Genomic DNA, 21,818 nt, shown 5'->3' with positions numbered 1-21,818 from the left:
CGAGAGTTTTCCCTCCTCTGTGTTTTGTACCAGTTGCATCTGCCTCATCACAGCCTGCTTTCCTCCAACCTTGTCTTCATTAACAACATGCTGTAGCCCCTCTACAAACAAGATGATGTCCCTAAGATGCTGATAATGGATAGCTGTAAAAAAGGCGTAACTGAACTTCCTGCTGTTGCAGTTTATTTCAAAAGACAGAAGTATCAATAATGGAATGTTCTGAGTTGTCCTAAGTTTACACTTCTGATTGGACCAGCTAATTTCCTTAGACAACTGACTTGTCCTTGCAATCAGAAGAGACAAAGGGTCTTTTCTTTAGGGCAGCTCAGCAGAAACTGAATTTCAGTGCTCTGGTCACATTCTCTTCTAGAAATGTTTCCTTGCATTTTCTTTTTTTTTTTGTTTTCTCCCTTTTTATACAAGCTGTAGAGGAAACCTGGAGACATGAGCCAGCCAGGGTGTTGGTGGTATAAGTTGCACAGTTGTACCCACAGTTACCAGGTAGGGCATCTTTGGAGGGTGACAATGAAGGCATTGGTTGGAAGACCTGTTTAAATAGTTTGCCCAGTGTAAAGTGTTTTTTACAGACTTAAAGGAATGCTACATCTTAAAGAAATAAAGATCTGCATTTCTTGCTCTTCTAAATGCAGGCCTTTATAAATGACAGCAATACAAGATGGTTTCTAGAATCTTCTCTCTGATAAGAGCATAAAACAGATTGAAACTGTAGTTCTGTAGTCACATGAGTTGCAGAAATTAACACATATATCTCACTGCTTTCAGTGAAGTGCTCACTAGCATATGAGCATCTGTGTACAGGTAGATCCCTCCTGTGCTGCTGACAGGCATTTTCTATGTATTAGAAACTCCTTTGAAGTGTTCTGTCAAATGGTACCCAAAATGTAGGTGGTTCTTTCCTAAGTGACCCAACAAGCCAGGGAGGGGAGTATCTTTTGACAGAGCATGCAAGTGTTTGACACAACTGTGTGAGTTTGAAAAGATGGAAAGTTCTTTATGTGGAATAATTTGGAAAAGTGCTGTTAAACCAGGCAAAATTTATTTTGTTTCCATTTTAAAAATTATATAAGAAATGACTGCAGGAATTTTCCTCTGTGATGTTCCATGTTGAATAAAAGCATAATGAGTTGAACAAGGCTGTTGGATGAGGTCCTCTGGGAAGCGGAAACTGTGAAAGAAATAATCTGAGTCTGTGTGAGCCCTCTGAGCAGACAGATCTGCTGTTCATTCCTGGGGTTGGTTGTTTCTGGCTGTAAACTGTGAACTGAGGGGTGGAAGGGTGAGGGTGGTGTCACTGCAGCCTGGGCTGCTGGCATCTGAGGAGGGAGCAGTGCCATCTGTGAGGGGCTGCACCTCAGCCCTGTCACCAAAAGGGTTGTGGTGACAGAGTTGAGTTGGTGGCTGGAACGCGTGAGGTCAGTCCTTGGTGATCCTGCCCTGGTTTCAGGGAGACATTTCAGCCATTTTTGGGGAGAATTCAGTTGCATGATGCCTGCTTGTGTACGCTAGTTTCTCCCACATATGGATTTTGTGGGAGAAACCACAGGAGTTTCCCTACAATTCCTTTCACCTCCCTGTGTGCTGCTGCTGCTGCAAACAGTGCAAAAGGGGTGCCTGGGCACGTCCCAGCTTTGCCTCTTAGAACTGTGCTTCAGTCTGGTTGAAGTCAGTAAATGTCATCTTTCTGAGCAGAAAAGACACATTTTTATGTCTAGTGGTCGCTTCTTGTTTTGGGAGTGGAGAGAATGGGTTCAACTTTGTATTTTTGTGGAATGTAGATTTAAATTATTATTAAAATGAGATCTTAGGAAAAAGTGTTTATATATTTATAGGGGGAAGAAGAACTTCGTTAGATAGTTCTTTGAGGTAAATGTACTTGTCAGAGAATTTATTATTTTAGTCCTGTGGTCTTTCTAAATGCATTTGACATGATCGTTATTCACTTGCACCATTTGTTTCCTGTCTCATTATATAAGTTAGCAAACCACTCTAGGGTTGCCTTTACTTCTATTTGCATTAGAAACTGCACCATAAAAAATGTTCTCATTGGGTTGCCTGCTGCTGAGCCAAGAGCTGTAAATAAAGTGGTTTCTAATTGAAATCCAGGAGAACCACAGAACCATCATAATTAATGTACCCTCTGTCTTACTCTCTTTTTTTTAATACTACCACATATCTTTTTTATAAAATGAATGAAGCTTCTCTTCTTCCTACCTACCCTTAACTTGAAATCACTTCTTGCTGTTAGTGTTTCCATACACTTTTCTGGATAAATGAATTCTTGAGGCTGGGGAATTTTTTGTTTTGTTTCATTATTTAATTTTTTTCTTTATTAAAAATAAATTAGTTACAGAATTTACTTATCAGGAAGAACAGTTTTGGACAAGAGCAAGGAAAAAATATTTTGTGAGTAAGCTTGGTGTGAGCATGTTGTGATCTATGGGCAGATATTCCTGAGAAGTGGTTTTCTGCTTTTGACTGGGAGGGTGGGCACATGTTGCCACTCATGTTTTAATGGAATACTCCATCTGCTGTCAAGCCAAGTCTCTTTTTGAACATGAAAGTTTTGTGCCAAATGCAACATCAAATCCAGATAAAAGCGGTGGGGTGTTTGCTTCAGCACTCTGTGAATGTTAAAACCCAATGTGTCTAAGAGGGTGGGCAAATCCAGATCATCTTGTGTATCTGGTTCTTTGCTTATTTTAAAATGGCAAATACTTGTCATTCCAGTTGGTTTTTAATTTGAAACACATAGGCAGGTATTCTTTTGATCTGTAAATGGGTGTTTCATTGGGGAATTTTTTAGTTAACTAGTTTCATATTATCTGCTTTATTCGTAGAGTTCTCATCACAGATTACCTAATGTGTTGGATTCCTGTCTCTTGTGCTGCACGTTATTTTTACCCTCTTTGCAAAGGCTGGTGCTATGCCACCAAAAAGATATTTTTTTTTCTCCCAATGTTAAGGATATGCAGCAAGTCTGTCATCCATTAAGGTTCAGAATCCATAATACTCATGCATTTTGCTCTAATCATCTGCAGCGTAATTTTTGTATTTTTTTATTCTGCATATTGACAGGGTAATTTTTTGTTCAGAGATGACAGCCATGAATCATTCGGCAAGTTACTTGATTCACATGGATGTTGATTTTTTTTTTTAAGCACCTGGTGGGGATGGCAAGAACTCTTTTCTTGCTGCTTCACCAGATTTAGGAGTGGGAGCTGTGAGGGTCTTTGCTTACCTTGCTTATTAGAAACAAAGCAGATTATAACTGCTCTGTGAGCCTAGAACTGGTTGTCTGTGGTTGTCCTTCAGGCATTGGGATGGAGTCAAAATCCTGAATTATGTTAGGATTTCCCATCTTAGCTCCTTTCAGTTTAGGACCTTCCAAAAGTCAGGGACTCCCTGGAAACTGTGGCATTCTCAAGTCCAGGGCAACTTCCTTTTGATAATAACTGAGGCAATTTATCCATTTGAGGATATGGCTAAAATTGAAATGGAAATGAACCTACTTACCGAAGTCTTGCCAAAGATCCTGTTTTCATTGAGCATCATCGTGTTAAGAGCTTATTGAAGCTGAGAGATAGAAGTGAAATCTGGAAGAAGTAGGTGATGGTGATTTAAAATATAAGAAATTGTTCAGGTCACACAAACCAGAAGCTTCTCAGTGGCTCAGTGTTCTATTATTGTGGGCATATAAAATACACCACTCTTGTGCTTGTGTGAAAGGTCTGTGCCTGGGACAGCAGACCAGTGAAGTCATGTCCACAGAGTTACAGTTCCATTTTTGTCTTGGGTTGAATGGACTGTGTAACCCCCATAAAGATGTAAGAATAGTCATGCAGGCACAGACTGCATGTGGAGTAGAGTGAAACTGCATGTCTGTTACCACTGGAGAAGTTGTACAGACTGCACTGATATTTGTGCTTTGAAAAGGATGGACATCTGTGGGGATTGCCAAATAACCTCTTTCTCACCAGATTCACCAGAAACCTTGAATTAGAGAGGTCTAAGATCTGTCCATCTCAGGATTTCATGTTTTAAGTAGTCCTGTGTTGTCTAGAGAAAATTACTAGTCCTGTATGTTTTACTGTAAGAAATATTTTTCAGTTCAGGACTTCATAGCTCACACAAGTGAATAAATCATCTGAAATTCATGGTCAGGTTTTTTTGACAAGAGCAGGTGTATCTATTGGAAATAAGGACATAATAATTTATCAAATGGATCTCAAGACTCTGCTGTGTACTTGTGCTGTGGTTTGCTGATCAATGTAGAGAGCATGACCAGCTGCCTCAGCACTGCCTGTGCACAGAGTACCAGAGAGGTGTTTTTCTTCTTGCACAAACACAGAAAGATCTTCTCCATTCATCATCAGTTCTGGATGTCTTTGTGGGGAAGGAGAGCACTCCTGGGTTGTGGTTTCTGCTGGTACACCAGGGACAAAAAGAGGAGGCTGGAGCTGGCTGTGGAAGGCACACCAGACCAGCACTCCTGTTTTCAACAGGTGCTTGTATTGTGCAAAACCACTGTAATAGTTTTTGAGGAGAAAACAATTATCTGTGTGTCAGAAGGGCACTGGGGAGTGATGGCTCACACTTGCAAGGCTTCAGAAAGTGTCAGAAAAATCTGGTAATTCAAAGTCTCTCTGAACGAAGATGACTGTGCCATCTATCTTCTGGAAAAGGGCAGGAGATCTCAAAGGAACAGGGCATTGCAATTGGTCTATTAAGACCATTTTAGCCTTGCAGAACTCAAGGAGGATTCTGCAAGAGAGAATTCTGGATTTAATGAGATTGCAGCTGAAGTTTTCAGTGGGCAGAGGAATGTCAGTCCATTCTTGAATCTAGATGTGGTGGCATGGCTTAACCTCAGGCAGCGGCTGAGTACTGAGTACACAGCCACACTCCAGTGGGATGGGGAGGAGAATCGGGAAAGGTAAAACCCATGGTTTGGGATAAGAACTGTTTAATAATTAAAATAAAATAAAATAAAATAAAATAAAAATAGCTGCAAGGAAAAGGGAGATAACAAAAAGAGAGAGAAGGACAAGAGTAGCACAGCACAGCTGCTCCCCACCCAGTTACCCATGCCCAGCCAGTCCCTGAGCAGTGATCCTCCCCCAGGGTGTATACAGGCATGATGTTCTGTGGTAAGGAATATCCCTTTGGCCAGTTTGGGTCAGCTGTCCTGGCTGTGCTCCCTGCAAGCTTCTTGTGCACCTCTGCACTGGCAAAGCATTAAAAACTGAGAAGTCCTTGACTAAGAGTGAGCACTACTTAGCAACAACTGAAATGTGAGGGATGATATTCCCTCTCATCCTAAATCCAAAACACAGCACTGTACCAGAAAGAAAATTATCTCTATCCCAGTGGAAATCAGGCCACTGGCTAAACTAATGTAGAAAATGGAGAGAGATGCAGCATTTGACATAGCTTGGCATTGCTGGAAAATTAACCAGTAGGGTCACAAGAGACTGCATAAACTGATCTGGGTCCTGCATTACCAGAGACATTAATAAAGGGAAAGATGAGATAAAGAATGTCTTAAGATTTTCCTGTGAAATGGTCTTCTCCAAGGCAAGGCCCTGTAAAAAACTAAAATGAAGATCAAATCTATACTGGGGTTCTCAATATTAAAAAAAATTTTAAAAAAAATTTAAAATTAGGCTTACTGAAACTCTCAACTCTTTGCAAAGATCTAGATTTTCATGCTGTTGTTATCTGGTACAGCATCTGATACAGACTTTTCTCGTAGCCTGAATTTGCAGTCCAGAAATGCTAAGAATATGACAGAAACAGTACTCTTGATTATCTTTTGTCTTGTGCAGTTACTGCTTTTCCAGAAGGCTTGTCTTCAAATCTCCCATAAGGACAATTGGATTTAATTTATTTTTTTTAATGTAGGACCATTGCCTATTAAAAAAATAAAACATTGTTTTGTACAAGCCAAAATCATATTACTGTTGTTCTAGGCTGATTCTTGGCATCTGAAGGAAAACAAATCTTTGTGCATTAGGTATTCCGAGGCAACTTTAAATCATATGTGCAGTGCCTTCATTATATGTTACCCATTCTTATTGTCTTTTAACTGAAGAACAGTAATAAGAATTCTCCATTGCAAGATAAAGGAACAAATGTAAGGTTGTTCATACATAGGAGAAAATATTTTAATAGCATTGTAACCCTGCCTGGGAGGTCTCTGCTTGGAATCTTTATCAGATGAAGCTGCTGTTGAACACCTACGTGGCACTCGTGCAGGTTGGTGCCGTCCTCCTTGGGATGCAGTTTTGGGGGAAGGCTGTTCAGGCACTCTGGTGCTGTGCAAGTTTTGCAGCCCACACCTAAGGTAAAGGCCATGGTTTGGCCAGGAGGAATAATGGTGTTTCCCTGGCAGGAGTGCAGGGTGTGCCCTTGGAGCTAAGTGCAGGCAGACCAGGACAGGGCTCAGCATCTCTGCAGGCCACACAGTGGTGGCACCAGCCTTCCCTCTCACCTGTGCCCCGTGCTCTCAGAGTGGGAGTGGGTGTCACCATGGCAGGGATGCTCAGGAGCCTGGTGCCCCTGCCATACCTGCCCTTGTGTCTGGCTCTGTTGATGCTTTGCGGAGCTGAAGCACTGCCTGCTGAGGTCTGGCTGGTGTTGCCTGAGCTGCTTTTGCTTCTGATTTGATCAGCACACTTCAATGTCTCTCACCTTTCATGTCTACTGAAGTTGTTTTGCCTCCTCTTTTAGCTTTTTTAACATCAACTCACAATCCATCCCCATGAGTAGATAATCCAGAGGTTTGTATCTGCTGTAAATGAAAAGTGAACAGAAGAGAAACCACAACCATGTGTGTCAGCATCACCATCTTTCCAGAATCCTGTGATAAATCTGATAACACTGTTCTGAGAATTGCTTGCCTACTAATTATTGGAAAAGCATTACCTCTTCTTTGTGTCTCTAATTAGCATTTCAGCTTGAGTCTGAGGCCTGATGAAAAATGAGTCTGGTATGCCATAAATTCAGTAAATGATGAAAAACTGAAGTCTGTGTTTGCTTACTTTCTTTCTCCATAAAACAAACAAAACTTGAGCTGATCTCTGAGTAGAAATGGTGTCAGAAATGATGTGGTCTAAAGGAGGAGGTTGGTTTTATTTCTCCATTTCTTCATCGGGTGGCTCACAGTACACTTAAACAATGCAATAAATAAATAGTCCAAGTCAAATCTTAGCTAAGATAACCATGAAAAATCTGTTTATATGTTCCTAAATCAGAAGACAAAAATGCATCTCCTACAAACTGATAGGAGAATTATAGAGTAAGTCTTTAAAAGCATGATCTGGAGCAGCCAAGATTTCCAGATAGCACACTCTGAAATTTAATATCCATGTAAAACAGTTGATAATAAATGTTGATGTACAAATATTGTATGTCCATTGAGATAAATCTTTTAGGGACAGAGAACAGACTGAAAATTTAAGGCAAGCTCTGTGAAATGTTACTGAGGTTCTGTCTGCTGTGCTGGCTTGTGGGGTTTGAGATGCAGAACTTGGTGCATGGCCATCTGAACAACAGCATGTCTGAATGCAAGACTTCTCTGAACAGGATTTGTGTTATCTGGTGTGTTTAGAGATATGAGCTTGCTCTGGAGGTGTTGGAGGTCTTTTGCAGACTATTTGGAGAGATAATTCATAGAGGCTTCTCTAAATGACAGCAGATGGGAAATCACAGAATTTAGCTCTAGTCTGATGTCTCAAGGAGAGATAAACCAGTGGGCAGCCTGTGGAAGGTTATTCCAGAGAGGAAACCTCAATGGCTTAAGTAAACAGGACTTGAGAAGTTGTCCACTGCTACCTCCTAGCAACCAAAACTTAGGAGGTTCAATTGGCGCAGATCCACTTGCTTGGAGGACGATTGTGTGCAATTCATGCTGGATTCAGGTCATTGTGACCTCAGACAAAACTGGGACATGAAATGAGACGTTATCCTCTGACTCCTCTTGTGGAGCCCCCAATTCCTCCACCTTCATGCCAAACACTGTGCCAGGGTGCCAGGTGGGATCATGGGGAAATGTGGGCAGAGCCTCTTGGCTCCTGCATTGTCTGGGACAATAATTCAAGCTCTGTCTGTGATAGAGAACAAAACAGTACGAGCAGGTCAGGCATACATTGCTTTCAGTTGGAGGCGTGATGCTTGGTATCATTTCAGTAATCCTGAAAGATTTCTTGGTCAGTTGGTGAGACGGAGATGACAAGCAAGTTTATCATCCTCTTCAAAGTGTTTCCTCCTTATAATTCACAAGACAAAATGCTGTGGTAGTGTACTGTGCCTGCCACAGAGAAGGTTTCTTCCCTGGTGCTTGTTAGGCACTCACTGGAAACTCCTTCCTCCTGTTATACTAAGAGTCAAGATGGCATTTTGGTCAGAAATAAAGCTTTAGCTGTTAAATTATTTAAAAGACCCTTTTCTTCCTCACTCTTCTGTTCTTCGTCTCACCTCCCCCCCAGTTGTTCAGAAAATAAAAACAAACAAATGAAACCCCGAAACAAATAGACCCCCTCTCACCAAGTAACTATCTTTATCCTTCCCAGGAAGGCATTACTCTAATCTGTGGGGGGTTGTTTATATTTCTCTCAAAGAAGCATTAAGCAGGATGAACTTGCTTCTTTCAGAATGATCCATGTTTACTTTGTCACTTCTGTATCAATAAAGTGCCTCTTTAGGGTTTTCTGTGTGCTTTGTTAAGAGTTGGCAAGCTTTAGAGAGGGTTGTGCAGCTGGACCTGCATTGAGTGTGGGCAGTACCTTGAAGGTGAAGTTACAGGGCTGGAAACACACCTGCTCCAAAACTGAGCTCATCTTTGAAGAGCAATCACAGAAGCCAGAACTCAAAGATTCAGAGGCTGCCTGTTTGTACCTGGAGGGCAAATGGGTGAAAGGGTCCTAGGAGACCTTTCTGGGAGCATTGTTGTTGTTTTTGCAAGTATTAAATGCAAAATCTCAATTTGTTACAAAAAAGTATCCATAAATTGTGCCTGGCCCTTCTTCCTTGCTTGCCAGCTGAAGGCAATGAGGTATTAAAAAGCACTGCCCTTTCCCCTCTTCTGTGCTGCCTCTGGTTATGTGGAATTCTCAGAAAGGAAACTGAGGATTGGCATATAGTACCCACCCTACAGGAAAGTCTGTGTTAAGGAGAAGATTACTACAGGGATGGCTAAGAGCTTTTAATGTAATGAAGAAGCAAATAGTCAGTGGAGCTAATACTTGTGGGGAATAAATTCTTCATAGAAAGTTGAGAAATGTTCTTCTGAAAATGGTAAAAGTAATTGTAAAAGCTGAATGGCGTGGCATTTAATTATGTAAGGAACGAAAGAGGCTAAAAAAAATAATAACCTGGTATATGAGAAAGCAATTTAAAATATAAGCTAGGGAAAATGGAATATTTCTGTCACAGTAAGATGAATTCCACCACTGGCTGCATTGATTTAATGTCTCAAGTTTTGTTCCAAACAGATCTGTAACTGGAAGGGAATGGGGGTGTGGGAAAGGCATATTTTTGTTCCCTCAGCCTCCCAAGCCAACCCATTCCCCTGCTCAGCAAGAATGGCGAGAAAGATATGGATAAAAATACAAACAGGATTTAAGAATTTAATTAGCTCTGATGGTCATCCAATCTCCAGTTGTCTGGTAATTGTCTCTTTCAAAGGGATCATTTGAAGCAGAGCTTCATATGCTTTGTGAATGTCAGTAAACTAAGCTTGTTAGTGTACAGTGCAAAGGCCAAAGCTGAATTCTTGTGGGTATTTGCAGCCTTTAATAAATAGCACGGCAGTGCCGAGGAGGAATCATTCCTTACACCCACTCGCCCTTAAGATGTTTCCCTTCAATTCAGAAATTAATATTCAGTTGAAAAGTTATTATACATTTTATGTCTTTCAAAATATTCTTGGCAGTGCATAGGAGTCAGTCTGCAGAGGAGTGGGATGGGTTGGGGTTTTTTTTTCCCACCCACCTTCTGCAGGGAAGATCTGGAGCCAAGAAGTAGCTGTTAGACTTTCAGGTTTGTCAGCTTATTTGTTTGAGGTTGGGGTTTTTTTTGTTCTCATAGTGCTGTTTCCTGAGCTGTGCAGCTCCTGCTCCATCTTCTTAGGGCAGGGTTGGCACATTAGCGAGTGGTCCAAACGTCAGGTTATCAGGCTGTTGACAAGATCTTGCTGTGAGTGTTCCCAACGCTGCCAAATTGGAACAATTAGGGCTAAAGTTCATTATGGGGAGTGTCCACTTAGATGGGGTTTTTTTTGAGTGATTGGGGAATTTCTTTTAGGAGAGTGGCTGGTTTGAAGTAGTTTTGCAAAGGAAAATGATAGTTTGAGGTTTTTTCAAGGAAACAGAGTTGTTTATTGATGTCATTTTTGGCAATGATTTTGTTTGAACAGTTTTAGTTGCCTTATAGTTTTAAGTAAGAAACTGAAATTTTGCAAGAGTGTGGGCTTGAGGTATTAAGAATAACGAAAAGAAGGACTGGCTGAAATGTATTGCAGAACTCCCTGTACTGAATGATTGGATGATAAAATGCTGGAGGAAATTGCTTGTAGATAAACGAAAGCCATGCATGGAGGAGGAGGAGGAGGGCAGTCACTGTTCATGCCTGATGGATGCTTCACCAGGTGTTAACTGCTCTGGAAGAGACTTTGCTGTCGTCCTGTAAAAATGGCAGTGAAATGATAGACAAAACAGGTGTCAGTACTTGATAGTGAGATAACAGAAAACAAAACAGAAAGTATGAAAGTGCTGCTGTATAAATGTGTGGTGCTCCTCTGTCTTCAATACCATATGTGGCTCTGGTCCTCCCTGCCTCCCATTTCACCTCCCCCAGTCCATAAAGTGTTGTAAAAGAGAAGAGTACAAAGTATGGGGTGACAGAAAACCACTAGAAGTCCTTGATCTGGAAAGAGACCTGCAAAAATGATGAATGTCACAAAAAAATGAGATGGGGCATGAGCATCTGCTGTCTTTCCAAGGAGGTGAGCAGGAGATGAGCACAGGAGAGCTGGGAGGGGGAAGATGATGGGTTCTGCAGCAGCTCTGGGGCTCCTGTACTGCCAGCCACTCTCTGAATTCAATAAGGAGAGGACACGCAGTGGTTATGTGGTAGGAGGTACAGGGGAATTTTCTCCTGGATGGGCCAAGCTGAGCCCTGCTGTCTGGCCAGTACCAGAGAGCAGGCACTTGGTGCAGACGGGTTATCCTGTGGTGTCAACTGTCTCCTTTCATGAGAGCATTTGCTTTGTCTGGTGGGCATGAAGCTGAGCAGAAACCCCACGTCAAAGACACTTTAAACATGATCTCACGTTGTACTGTATGTGTTACCTGAAGCCTTGGACCCTACATATGAAAAACCTATAAATTTTGGAATTTGTAGTCTATCTGTGGAATAGCGTCTCATCTGTAAGATGCTTTGTTTGTCTAAGCCATTTTCTCTGAATATAAATGTCATGCAATATTCCTGAAGCATTTCAAAGATGCAGAAATGAGCACATAAAAATAATTATGCATGCATGGAGAATCTTGTCCTTAGAAGAGAATTTGAATTCCTAGAGTTTTCCTAGGAAGGTGCAGGCAAGAAGCTGCACGTGGACCAGGGAAAGGGAACAAATTAATCAGGCTGATGATTAAGGGAGGACTTCCAGCATGTGAAGAGAGACTCTGCTCTGATATAATTGTGTTAATGGGAATAATGGTATGTGATTGATGGTGATAATTTTGATACTGGTAATTATTTTGTTGCTGATTTAGCCAGTTGATATTACAGTCTTTGTTGATACTGCTTGTTTAATACACATACTCTGTTGTTGTTCTTATCTGTTTCTATCTTACAATGGCTAACTTTTCCTGCTTCAAAACTAATTAAACACTGTTTGATCATAACCAAGCAATTTATGCTCTTCAATACTATGGCTCTTTTTTTTCCCTTTGGTATATTCTCAGAATCATGTTTTGGGTACTCTGGTCATCTGCAGAAAGTGTGGGTTCCCAATTGTTACACCTTGGTTAAGTTCCTAATGTCAAATAATACAGCAGTTAATGCCATTTAAGTAAATCATACAGTCATAGAATCCTAGAATGGTTTGGGTTGGAAGGGACTTTGAAGACCATCCAGTTCCAAGCTGCCTGCCATGGTGTCTTGGGGTGACTTTATGGTACTGCATCCCCTGTTGTCTGCTCTGGGGCCAGACATGAGTCCTTTAAGCTGCAGGTGGAGAGAGCTGGGGGAATGCTGCACAGTTGGTGTGCAGTGCTCACAGCCTCCCTGGGGTTCTCTGTGCTGTCTAGCACGGACAGAGGGAGTCCATCTCTGCTTTTCAGCAGCACACCTCCACTAAACCAGGTTACTCAGAGCTCCATCCAGCCTGGCCTTGAACACTTCCAGGGGTGGGGAAGCCACAGATTATCTGGGCAACCTGTGCCTCATTACCTTCACAGAAAAGGATTTCTTCCCCATATCTAATCTAAACCTACTTGCTTTCAATTAGAAACCATTCACCCTGTCGTGTCACTAAATTTGCTTTGTGAAGGCTCCTGCAGGCCTAATTCAGCTCTCATCTATAAATCTTCCTCTCGTGTGTTGCGATAATATGCAAGCAACGTGGGAACTTTGATTTTTCGTTAGTGTAACTTACTGGAAAAAATTCCTGTCTTTGGTGTGATACCTTGAGTTCTACTGCCATCCTCCATTTTATTCCTGGGAAAATACCTACTTTAACTTGCAGTGTGAAGCTTTGCTGATCAATATGTTACAAGCATAGTAAAGTTCAAGAAATTGCCTCCATTACTATCTTGAGATGAGAAATTGATTCAGCTGCATTTTCTTTCTGCTAATTCATCTGTGCTTTACATTCCCATAAAAGGTATTATGTGCTCCTTATTTTCCAGCAGCGTCATCAATCCTAATGAAGAGAGAAGACTGAAAATTTATATTGTGTATATGGGATAGCTGATCTCTGACTTAGCTCTTAATTTGTAAATGTTGCTGTAGGCTTCACTTCTCAGCTTCTCCTTATTGTGCTTTGTTTATATGCAAAATCTAAGAGCTGGGATGGAAGCAAAATTGAAGAATATGGCAAAGGAGTATAAAGTTAGATTGCTTTCTAATCTAAACCTCAAAAATGAGATGGTGGTTAAAATTCGATGGAAAGAATTAAAATCTCATTTGTGAATTTGATGAACATCTGCACTGTTTGTTCCTGCATTAATTATGTTGGGACTGTTTTCAGTATTTATCTGCCATCAGTTCTCTACCTCTGGCTCTGAAATGTCCAAAGTTTTACTTTTTATCTGTGTTATTATGTATGAGACCTTTGCACATGTCTGATAATTTCTGTAACCCTGCATAGGGTTGGTATTGTAGCTCTAATGATGAAAGTGATACAGTGGGAAAAGCAGCCAGAACAAATATGAAAAACAGGAAAGGGCTTTTCTGGGTATCTCAGTTGTTGTTTTTCCTAGTGTCCATCAGCCCAGCCTCTGTAAGAAACTACCAGGAATGGTTTGTCTGCACAATATTTTGGCATTTTTAGGCTTAATAGTAGCAACATTTGTTCAGAGCAGATGGATAAATGGCAAAGAAAGCAAAACTATATATTGTGACTTCGGTCATGGCTCATGATGTAGCAGATATTTTTAAAATTAAATTTAAACATATTGTCAGGTTCTAAATAGCTGTGTTAAACTGAGGCAAAAAACCTGACATTTTCCCTCTTGGCTCCACTGATGTTAATCTCAGGTTTCCTCCATGTGTCTGAATATTTTTTCTTACAAAAAAAAGGTGCTCAACTTCTGGTCAGTTACAAGATTCAATATGCTTTTTATAAACCTAGAGGTGTTTAAATGGCAGTGTGAAAACCAAGTCAGATAAAGCATTAAGTAGATGTGAGTTTATTAAAACCTTATTCCAACAAAGATTCATGGACTTGCCTAGAAAAACTGAGCAGACAGGATGCAAGTGTGTGATGAATTCATGAATTTCGGCTCACGTTTCTTTCAAGACATGGGTGCACACAGGTTTTAGTTACTGGGGCTCAACAAGATAATGTTGTAATCAAAAACTCACTTAGATCCAAGGAAATCCATGTGGTGCTACCAGTATTGATCATCAGCTGAGGTGTTCTGTTAAAGAAAGACATTTTAGGCAGGTCAGGCTTTGTGAGGGGCTCTCTCTCATGGTGCCTGCTTGGATGGGTTCATGTCTGGGTTGTGCTCTGCTGTTTTCTGTGGGCTTTTGGGAGGGGAGGATGGAGGGGAAAGCACAGACTTGCACTGGGCAGGACAAGGGAGTTGCTTGGGTTCTTCTCCCCCACCTTGCTGGATAACTAAGGGAGGGCACTTGTTCTGTGCAAGGATCTGCTGGACTTGGGGAGTGGCTTCTTGCTCTATGTCGCAGCATCACAGTGCTTGGGACCCATTATCAGAGATTTTAAGAGAATAATTTTAAAAGTGAATGTAGCATGACAGTGAGATGAAGTTGGTTGCTGTCACTGAGGTTATCTGTGGTAATTTCTACATTTTCTTCTTAAGCTTGGAATGACTTCCCAAAACCCAGCAGAGCTCAATGCAGATGAAGCATTTTCCACTGATATCAGTGAGCTGTGAATTGCACCCCAAGTTTCCAGGCCTATTTCACAGAATCACAGAATGCCAGGCTGGAAGGCTCCTCAAGGACCATCTGGTCCAGTCTGGAAGACCTTGCACGTTTTTGTTTTACTCCATAAGGGTTCTGTTAGCCCACTCTTCCAGCCTGTTCAGGCATTCTGCAGGGTGGCTCTTCCTGGTGAAGGGTCTGCTGCCCCATTTAGCTTGGTATCATTGGCAAACTTTATCAGGTATATTTGATTCTGTCTTCCAAACCATTTACCAGCGTATTAAACAGCACTGGCCTCACTGTTGGAGTTCCACACTTGTGTCACTTTGCCCTTGGTGAATCCATGCTGGCTTTTCCCAATCACTCACTTCATCTGATTTGTGATAACCCCCTGGAGCTTTCTCCAGGGACTGAAGTATGGCTGATGGGCCTATAATTTCTCAGGTCCCTCTTTAAGCTCTTCTTGTGGATGGGGTGGCATTAGCCACCTTCCAGTCCTTTGGGATGTCCCCCAGTCCCCATGACTTCTCAAGGATAATGTAGAGTGGCCTCGCAGCGATTTCAGCCAACATTCTTGACACCCTCAGGTGCTGAGGGCCTTTCCTCCAGGCAGCAGCATTGACAAAAACATGTGTGTTGTTTTCATTTAGGTAATTTAAGATGCCTTGTCTAGATACCTCTTCTGCACTAGGTGACAGCCTGATTGTATCTCCCACATCTTTGACTTTCATTAATCCCTCCCTTCCTGGTTGCTGTACCTTCACTTGTTTGTGTGATACTTGTCATGTAGGTTGCAAGCTCTGGGCCAGCAAATCTCCTCTCAGGGAGAGCATTCACCCTGCCTCTGGGTTCTGTCAAAGCAGCAGGAGGTGCTGTGAAATCTTTATGGTCCCTGCAATGGAGGCAAGATGTTGTTTTATTTATTGCATCGACATAACCCATTCCTCATTTTGCAGTAGGCACCAAGCTGAGTAAGAATAAAAGATTCACTTACTTGTATTTCAGTCCCTAATTTGAAGGTCTGTATCCATCCCAGAGATTTGACAACAAAGCAGTCTCTCACAATCAGTAAGGGAAAGGGATTCTTGGTTGTTCTTTAAAGGAGTTGGAGTGCTGATAGTTGCCCTCTGCCATAGTGACTTAAAAGATAGAGTAACCTGGAGATACTCTATTGAATAGAAGTTAGTTTTTTGTTGTGTTGCAATAGGAAACTCATTGTCACAAATCTGCTCATGCTTTGGGGCAAGCTGGTGCTGGGAGATAGTCACATGTGGGAGAAATCTAATTTTCATTCTTTTGTTTTGTTTAGATACGTCACTTTGAGATCACAGAATGAAAGCAGCATGACATGTTATGGCAAAGACAGCACAAGAAGTTACAAGAATCTCACAAATCCTCAAAAATCAGGTAATGTCAGAGCATCCTATGTCCAGTTTTTTGAAGGCTGTCTTCTTTAATCAGGTTCAGTGCTTTTTGACAGTTTTTCAAAGTTTGGGCTTCTGAGTCCCTGTGAATTTATTGATGGACTTCTCAGATCTGGTTAGTTGTGTGTTGGCTGTGCATCTAGTAGAATATTATTTTGTGCTCCACAATGTGTATGACACAAGAGATAGACACATATCTTAAAGGACTGCTTTGGCTATATTGTCTCATAGCAGCAAAAGGACATTAACTTAAGGAAAAAAGAAACAGCAACCATGGTGGTCAGGTTTTTTTAGCCATTGGATTTGACTTGGCTCCATTGCTAGGCACCAACATGGCTTTTTTTAGAGGGATGGACTTTTCAGAGGGTCCTGCAGCTGCATTTCTCAAAACTCTCTCCTTTGTGGGAGACACCAGGCTCAAACTAACTGTTCCCTCCCCACTGAAAGCTTAGCCATATGCTATTTTCCACATACTACTACTTGTGCTTGATTTTTTTGATTGTTTATCTCTCAGGATGTTTCCTCCTTGCCTGTTTTTGCAAATTCTAGCATATGTTCTTTGCCTGTTTCGAAGCATTTCCACTTAGAGAAAAAGGCAATCACATTGCACTCAGCAAAGAGTAAACACTACAGAGGTCAGGAAGAAACTTATTAAGTGCATTACAAGGGGGCTCACCTTAAACTAAACTTGCAGGTTTATCATGCCTGTGGTCACAGCAATAGCTGATGGATTAATGTTTGAAAATTTCCCCCTCTCCCCCAAATCAGCAGCAGTGACCAGAGGTTGTAATGTAGCCACATACAGTAACTGAATGAGGGCTGCCCTCTCTGTCCTAAGTTCATTTCATGTTTGCAGAACCAGGATCTTGCTGGGGAATAACAAGTGGGTCAGTTCAGTGCTAGAAGTAAACTAAAATATGAACCCAAAGACAATTTTGATGATAGGACATGTTTATTTTCCAGGAAGCATTTGAGATTATTGCCCTTGATGTAGGACTCGGCAGTAGGGATGAAAGTTTGTCTCAGCTATAGCAGTCAGCAAATCCAGGTTGGCTGAAGAGATTTCAAATCAAGTTTCACTTGATCTAATATGCAGTAAGGGATTAGCAAGTATTAAAAAAATGAAACTACTGTGTTTGTCACAGTAGCACCTGTAGTTAGTGCTGTCTTTGGTATGCTTTTAGTCACTTAGTAATGGAATATACAATTCAAGTGCCTTCTGGCCTTAAGTCAAGGTTTGTATTTTGTTTTTATTTCTCATCAGTATTGTGAGGAAATCACATCATTTTATGTTAGCCATTTTTATGAAGTAATGTGATACTTGCTTTTGTTGCAGTTCTCCAAACCCTTCAGAGTACCTTGAAACAATTCACTGACAGCAAAGATAATCAGATTTGTTGAAGCAACCTTCTTTGTTTCTTTGGGACTCATGAAATTGTATCTTCCTTAAACAAAATTCAGTTTATGGCTTTATTTAGAAATCAGCCTTCTCTTTTTGAATAACCACAATAGTTCTGCTAGTTTGGGGGAAAAACATTTTCATTAAATTACTAGTGCCTTAGAATGCATTTTTACATAGATCAAAACAAGAGGAAGATGTTTCTGTTTGTCTTCCCCCTTTCTTCTCCTCCTTTTCTAGAGACTTTCCTGAGATGATCAACTGTTTTTCTTGTTGAGTTCGTTGGGTTTGTTGTTTGTTTTTTTGGGGTTTTTTTCTTGGTTTTTCTTTGCTGCCTTTTTTTAAACTTCATTGAAGTAGAAAAATTGCTCGGTTCTCTCCCAGTGCCATCGTTGTTCTCCCCTCCCCCAAGTCCAATGTGTTTTTTATTAAACTGAATTAGGACATTCTAGTCTCTCTTAAGAGTGGAAATGGGAACAGCTTAAATGAGCAGCCACATGAGACTCAGCAGCCTTTCCAACTGCACTGCAGAAGCTTAGCTGCAAAGAGAATGATAATTTTTGAAGGATTTGTGCAACTGTTGAAGAACTACCAGCATTAATATTAAAAAGCAGCTTATCCATTTTTCCTTTTCCATTTTAAGACTAGATAGCTTTCTTACTATGCTTGCTATAAAAATCAGTCTACTAAATATTTTGCTTCCTTTCAATCCTCTTCCCTTTTGCAATTCCTCTATTTGCATACTTTCTCATATACTGAAGTGGGTTCTTTGTTGTTGGTTTTGCCTAAGAACGTCAACCTCTGGGGTTGAATGCAGATACAGGCGTGGGTTTGAGATTTCTGCCATTCAAAACCAGCCAAAACTGAATTGCAGCAGAAACCACAGGAGCAATTGTATCCAGGATTGGGATGAGAAGGTTTTCATCCCTAAAAACATTTGTCCTTGAGGTAGAAAATTTTTGGTCCTTGAAATCCATATTGCTACTTCAGTGTTTATTCTAACCAAAACAGCCGTGAGCTTGATATCTACTGACCCTTATTTTCAGTCTCTGCCTCTCTTTATTGCTATATCAGATGTCTTCAGGATTTCTATAGATACTTAAAAAAAGTGTAAAAGTAGGTCTTTGAGTTATCATCTAACCTTTCTTTCCCTTTTCCTCTCAGCTGGCTCACCCAACCACCTTGCCTGGCATTGGAAATTATTCATTCTCTTTTGAGAACACTGCTGATTTTTTCACAGGCTTATATTCTTTCCCAAGGAAAAAAAAAAAAAAAAAAAAAAGAGCAGGGGCATAAAAAGTTATGAGGGCAAACGTGGTATCTAAACAGGGCACAAGAGCACAGAGGTGTCTGAAATTTGGCACTCTTACTCTCCTAATTCTGTGCTTCTCAGCCTTCCAGCATTACTCTAGTCTGAAGACTTAGGGACAGTACCAGCTTCCCACCAAGAGCTGTGTGTGTCAGTGCAGGTGGGTCTGTTCTTGGGCAGATCCCTTACTTTTCAAAGCTGCTCCTCTGGGTGGGGTCACAGGGGTGTAGTGGCCAGCTGAAAACTGTGCCTGTGTGTGCCCAGCTTCAGGGCTGGGCTATGGTCAGGCACTGCTGTGAGCAGAATGCAGGCTGTCAGGGAAGGAACTGCTGTTTATTCCTGTGTCTATCCTAAAGGAAATCAGAGAGCAAGATGATTGAATGATGGCTGTCTTGGTTTAGGAATAGCTTGGCAGGAGATCTGACAGTTCTGAATAACAAAACAGGTCAATAAAAACTTTCCCATAAAAAAGGCTGAAAAATGAATAAGAGAAACACTGTTTTGTTTCTATGGAAGCTAAGTAGGGGAAAGATTTAATGAAAGAGGGGAAAGGAGAACTTGATTTTGGCTTTCATGTTACCTGAAGTTAAGAATGAAGCTTATATTGCAGTGGCAGAAAGGCAGTTACTCAAGAGAGCCCTGTCAGCCTGTGTGACTGAGGGGTGATAATGCACCATTAAAACATGAGAACACACAGCAATGACACCTTTCTAAGCAGGCCTTAGGTGTTATAAAACACACTCTAGGCTGCTAGGGGTGGTGGTTAACTTTGCTTTAGCAGATGTTTTACCATCCCAGAGGGAGGGAGGGAGGGACACAAGGACGGATGGTCCCCAGCAAGTGAGTATCTGCTGATGCTGTTGCTTGTGAGTAGCTACAGATACTCCTGCAAAAGTTGGTTGAACATGGAGGAGTGTGGGCTTTTTTGCTATCTTATCTGGTCTTCTTTTTTTCAGGCTAGCTAGTAATTAATCTATAAAAGCATGTAGATTTTTAGCTTAAAGGGACAGCTGAAAAACTTGAAATAAGTTGGACAAACTGTAGGATCCAATTCCCTTTTGATACACTGCCATGCAGCCTACTGAGATGGGTTAGATTAGAGCTGTAATAACTTTACAGCCTTTTAGTGAGTCTGCTTCCTTCAGCATTTGCTCTCATACAGTCTTTTGTCATCCCTCTCCATTAACTCAGTTCTGAAACTGGCTCTGGCTGACATTCAGCCCTGGTGTTTCACAGCACACACCCAGCCCAACTTTTATGCATCGACTTATTTGTAGTGGATGTCTTGTTCTGAAATTCATGTGAATTCAGGCAGTTCAATTGTGTGACTGTCATCTGATCTGTAATTTTACTTGAGTTGAAAAATTCTGCGGGTTTTGGCTTCTCTGGTGTGTGATGGAGCCAGAAGTGTTCATTTTATATAACTATCATCTTCTTAGTATTTCACTGCCTGTTGTCTTCTCTAAGTTTATAGAATGGCCTGGATTGGAAGGGATCTTAAAGGCCATCTAATTTCAGCCCCCCTGCTGTCAGCAGGGACACCTTCCATTAGACCAGGCTGCTCAGAATGCAGCCTGGTCTTACACATTTCCAGGGATGAGACATCCACAACTTCTCTGGGCAATCTGTTCCAATGCCTCATCACCCTCACAGTAAAGCATTTCTTCCTAGTGCATAATCTAAACCTACTCTCTTTCAATTTGAAGCCATTCCTCCAAGTCCTGTCACTACATGCTCTCATAAAAAGTCCCTCTCCATTGTTCTCAGAGGCTCCCTTCAGGTACTGGAAGGCCACAATTAGATCACTGCAAGCTCTCCTCCAGGCTGAACAATCCCAGTGCTCTCAGCATTTCCTCATAGGAGAGGTGCTCCATCCCTGTAATCATCTTGGTTGCCTCCTCTGGATTCACTCCAACAGGTCCATGTCCTTCCTGTGCTGGGAACCCCACAGCTGCTTCTGGCTCTATGGTGATAGAGTTTACAAAGGAGAAAAATTGGATCACCTTTATTGAAGATTGGTATTTCCTTCCCATTTCAAGTTTACCAGAATTAAGTTATGGCATGCTTCCAGGAGAGCCTATTTGTATTGCCTTTCAGTTACTTGTGCTTGAAGAGGGAGACAGCTGGAGTGTGTAAAGGCTTTTCAGCCAGCTTGGTGGGCCCCTGGCTTTCAGTCTGGAGAATGGAGCTGTGCAAGTTGCAGGGGACCTTGTTGAAATGATGAGAAAAGAATTGAAGCAAACCCTTGTCTCTGTTGAAATCAATTGAACTACCATTAGCCTGACTCCAGATTTCATCCATAAACTTAAGTAGGGTATTTCTTTTTCTAGGCAGCCTACAGAAATGTTTCTGTCTGTTGGCATTTGTTTTCATGTTTCTTTGTAACGATTGCATAATTGGGATGTATCTGTAATGTCAGAAATGTAATAGGTTAAGTAGCATAAATGACTGTTAGGAAGAGCAGAAACACAGAACTGCAGAACTGTTGTTGCTTTCAACTCCTACCGGGTTAGTTGTTCAGTTTAACCATTTAGTAGTCAGAGCTGTTGTGGTAAATGGCAGTGATGGGTGTTTAGGCACCAGTGCTAAACACAAAGAAGAAAAAGCACCCTTTTCTTCCTTTCTCTTAAATGGAAGTAATTCAGTATACTGCTAATGGTTTCTCAGTTGGCCAGAGACTAACTTTGCTGCCCCTGAGCCTTAATGATGTCATGACAGACTTTGGTTTAATCTGACAAGAAATGGATACTGTTAGGATTTTGTTAAAGCTGATAGCAAATGCTGTGTATACAGCATCAAGCCCTTGAGTTTAAGCCTTTAGTTCGAGTACTAAAAAACATTTGGTATCTAAGGGACTGGTTGATTACTGATTATGCTTTTATCAATGTGCATATCTGGGTTTTTTCTATTACCTGAAGGTAGAATAACAATGCTTTTTAAACATTTGCATTTTTTTCTCTCCAGATCAGTGATGCCTTTGAAAGGAATGTTTTCATCTTTCTTTTATTTTTATTTTGGGGGAGGGGAGATGGGTGTTTGAAAACAATGC

At 41.2% G+C, this 21,818-nt stretch overlaps 1 protein-coding gene across 7 annotated transcripts in view; it reads left to right on the top strand.

Moving 5' to 3' along the window:
• TRERF1 (transcriptional regulating factor 1) overlaps nt 1-21,818 on the top strand; it is a 97,572-nt gene that overhangs the window by 52,054 nt on the left and 23,700 nt on the right. For all 7 annotated transcript variants that reach the window (XM_058019933.1, XM_058019936.1, XM_058019932.1 and 4 more), the window contains one exon: nt 15,947-16,044. The gene's annotated coding sequence lies outside the window, so the exon portion shown is untranslated. The remainder of the gene's footprint in view (nt 1-15,946; nt 16,045-21,818) is intronic.

Source organism: Melospiza georgiana, chromosome 3, assembly GCF_028018845.1.
Source record: "Melospiza georgiana isolate bMelGeo1 chromosome 3, bMelGeo1.pri, whole genome shotgun sequence".
Taxonomy (NCBI): Eukaryota; Metazoa; Chordata; class Aves; order Passeriformes; family Passerellidae; genus Melospiza; species Melospiza georgiana.
Note: the sequence above shows the minus strand (reverse complement) of the source record. Positions and strands in the feature narration are given on the sequence as shown.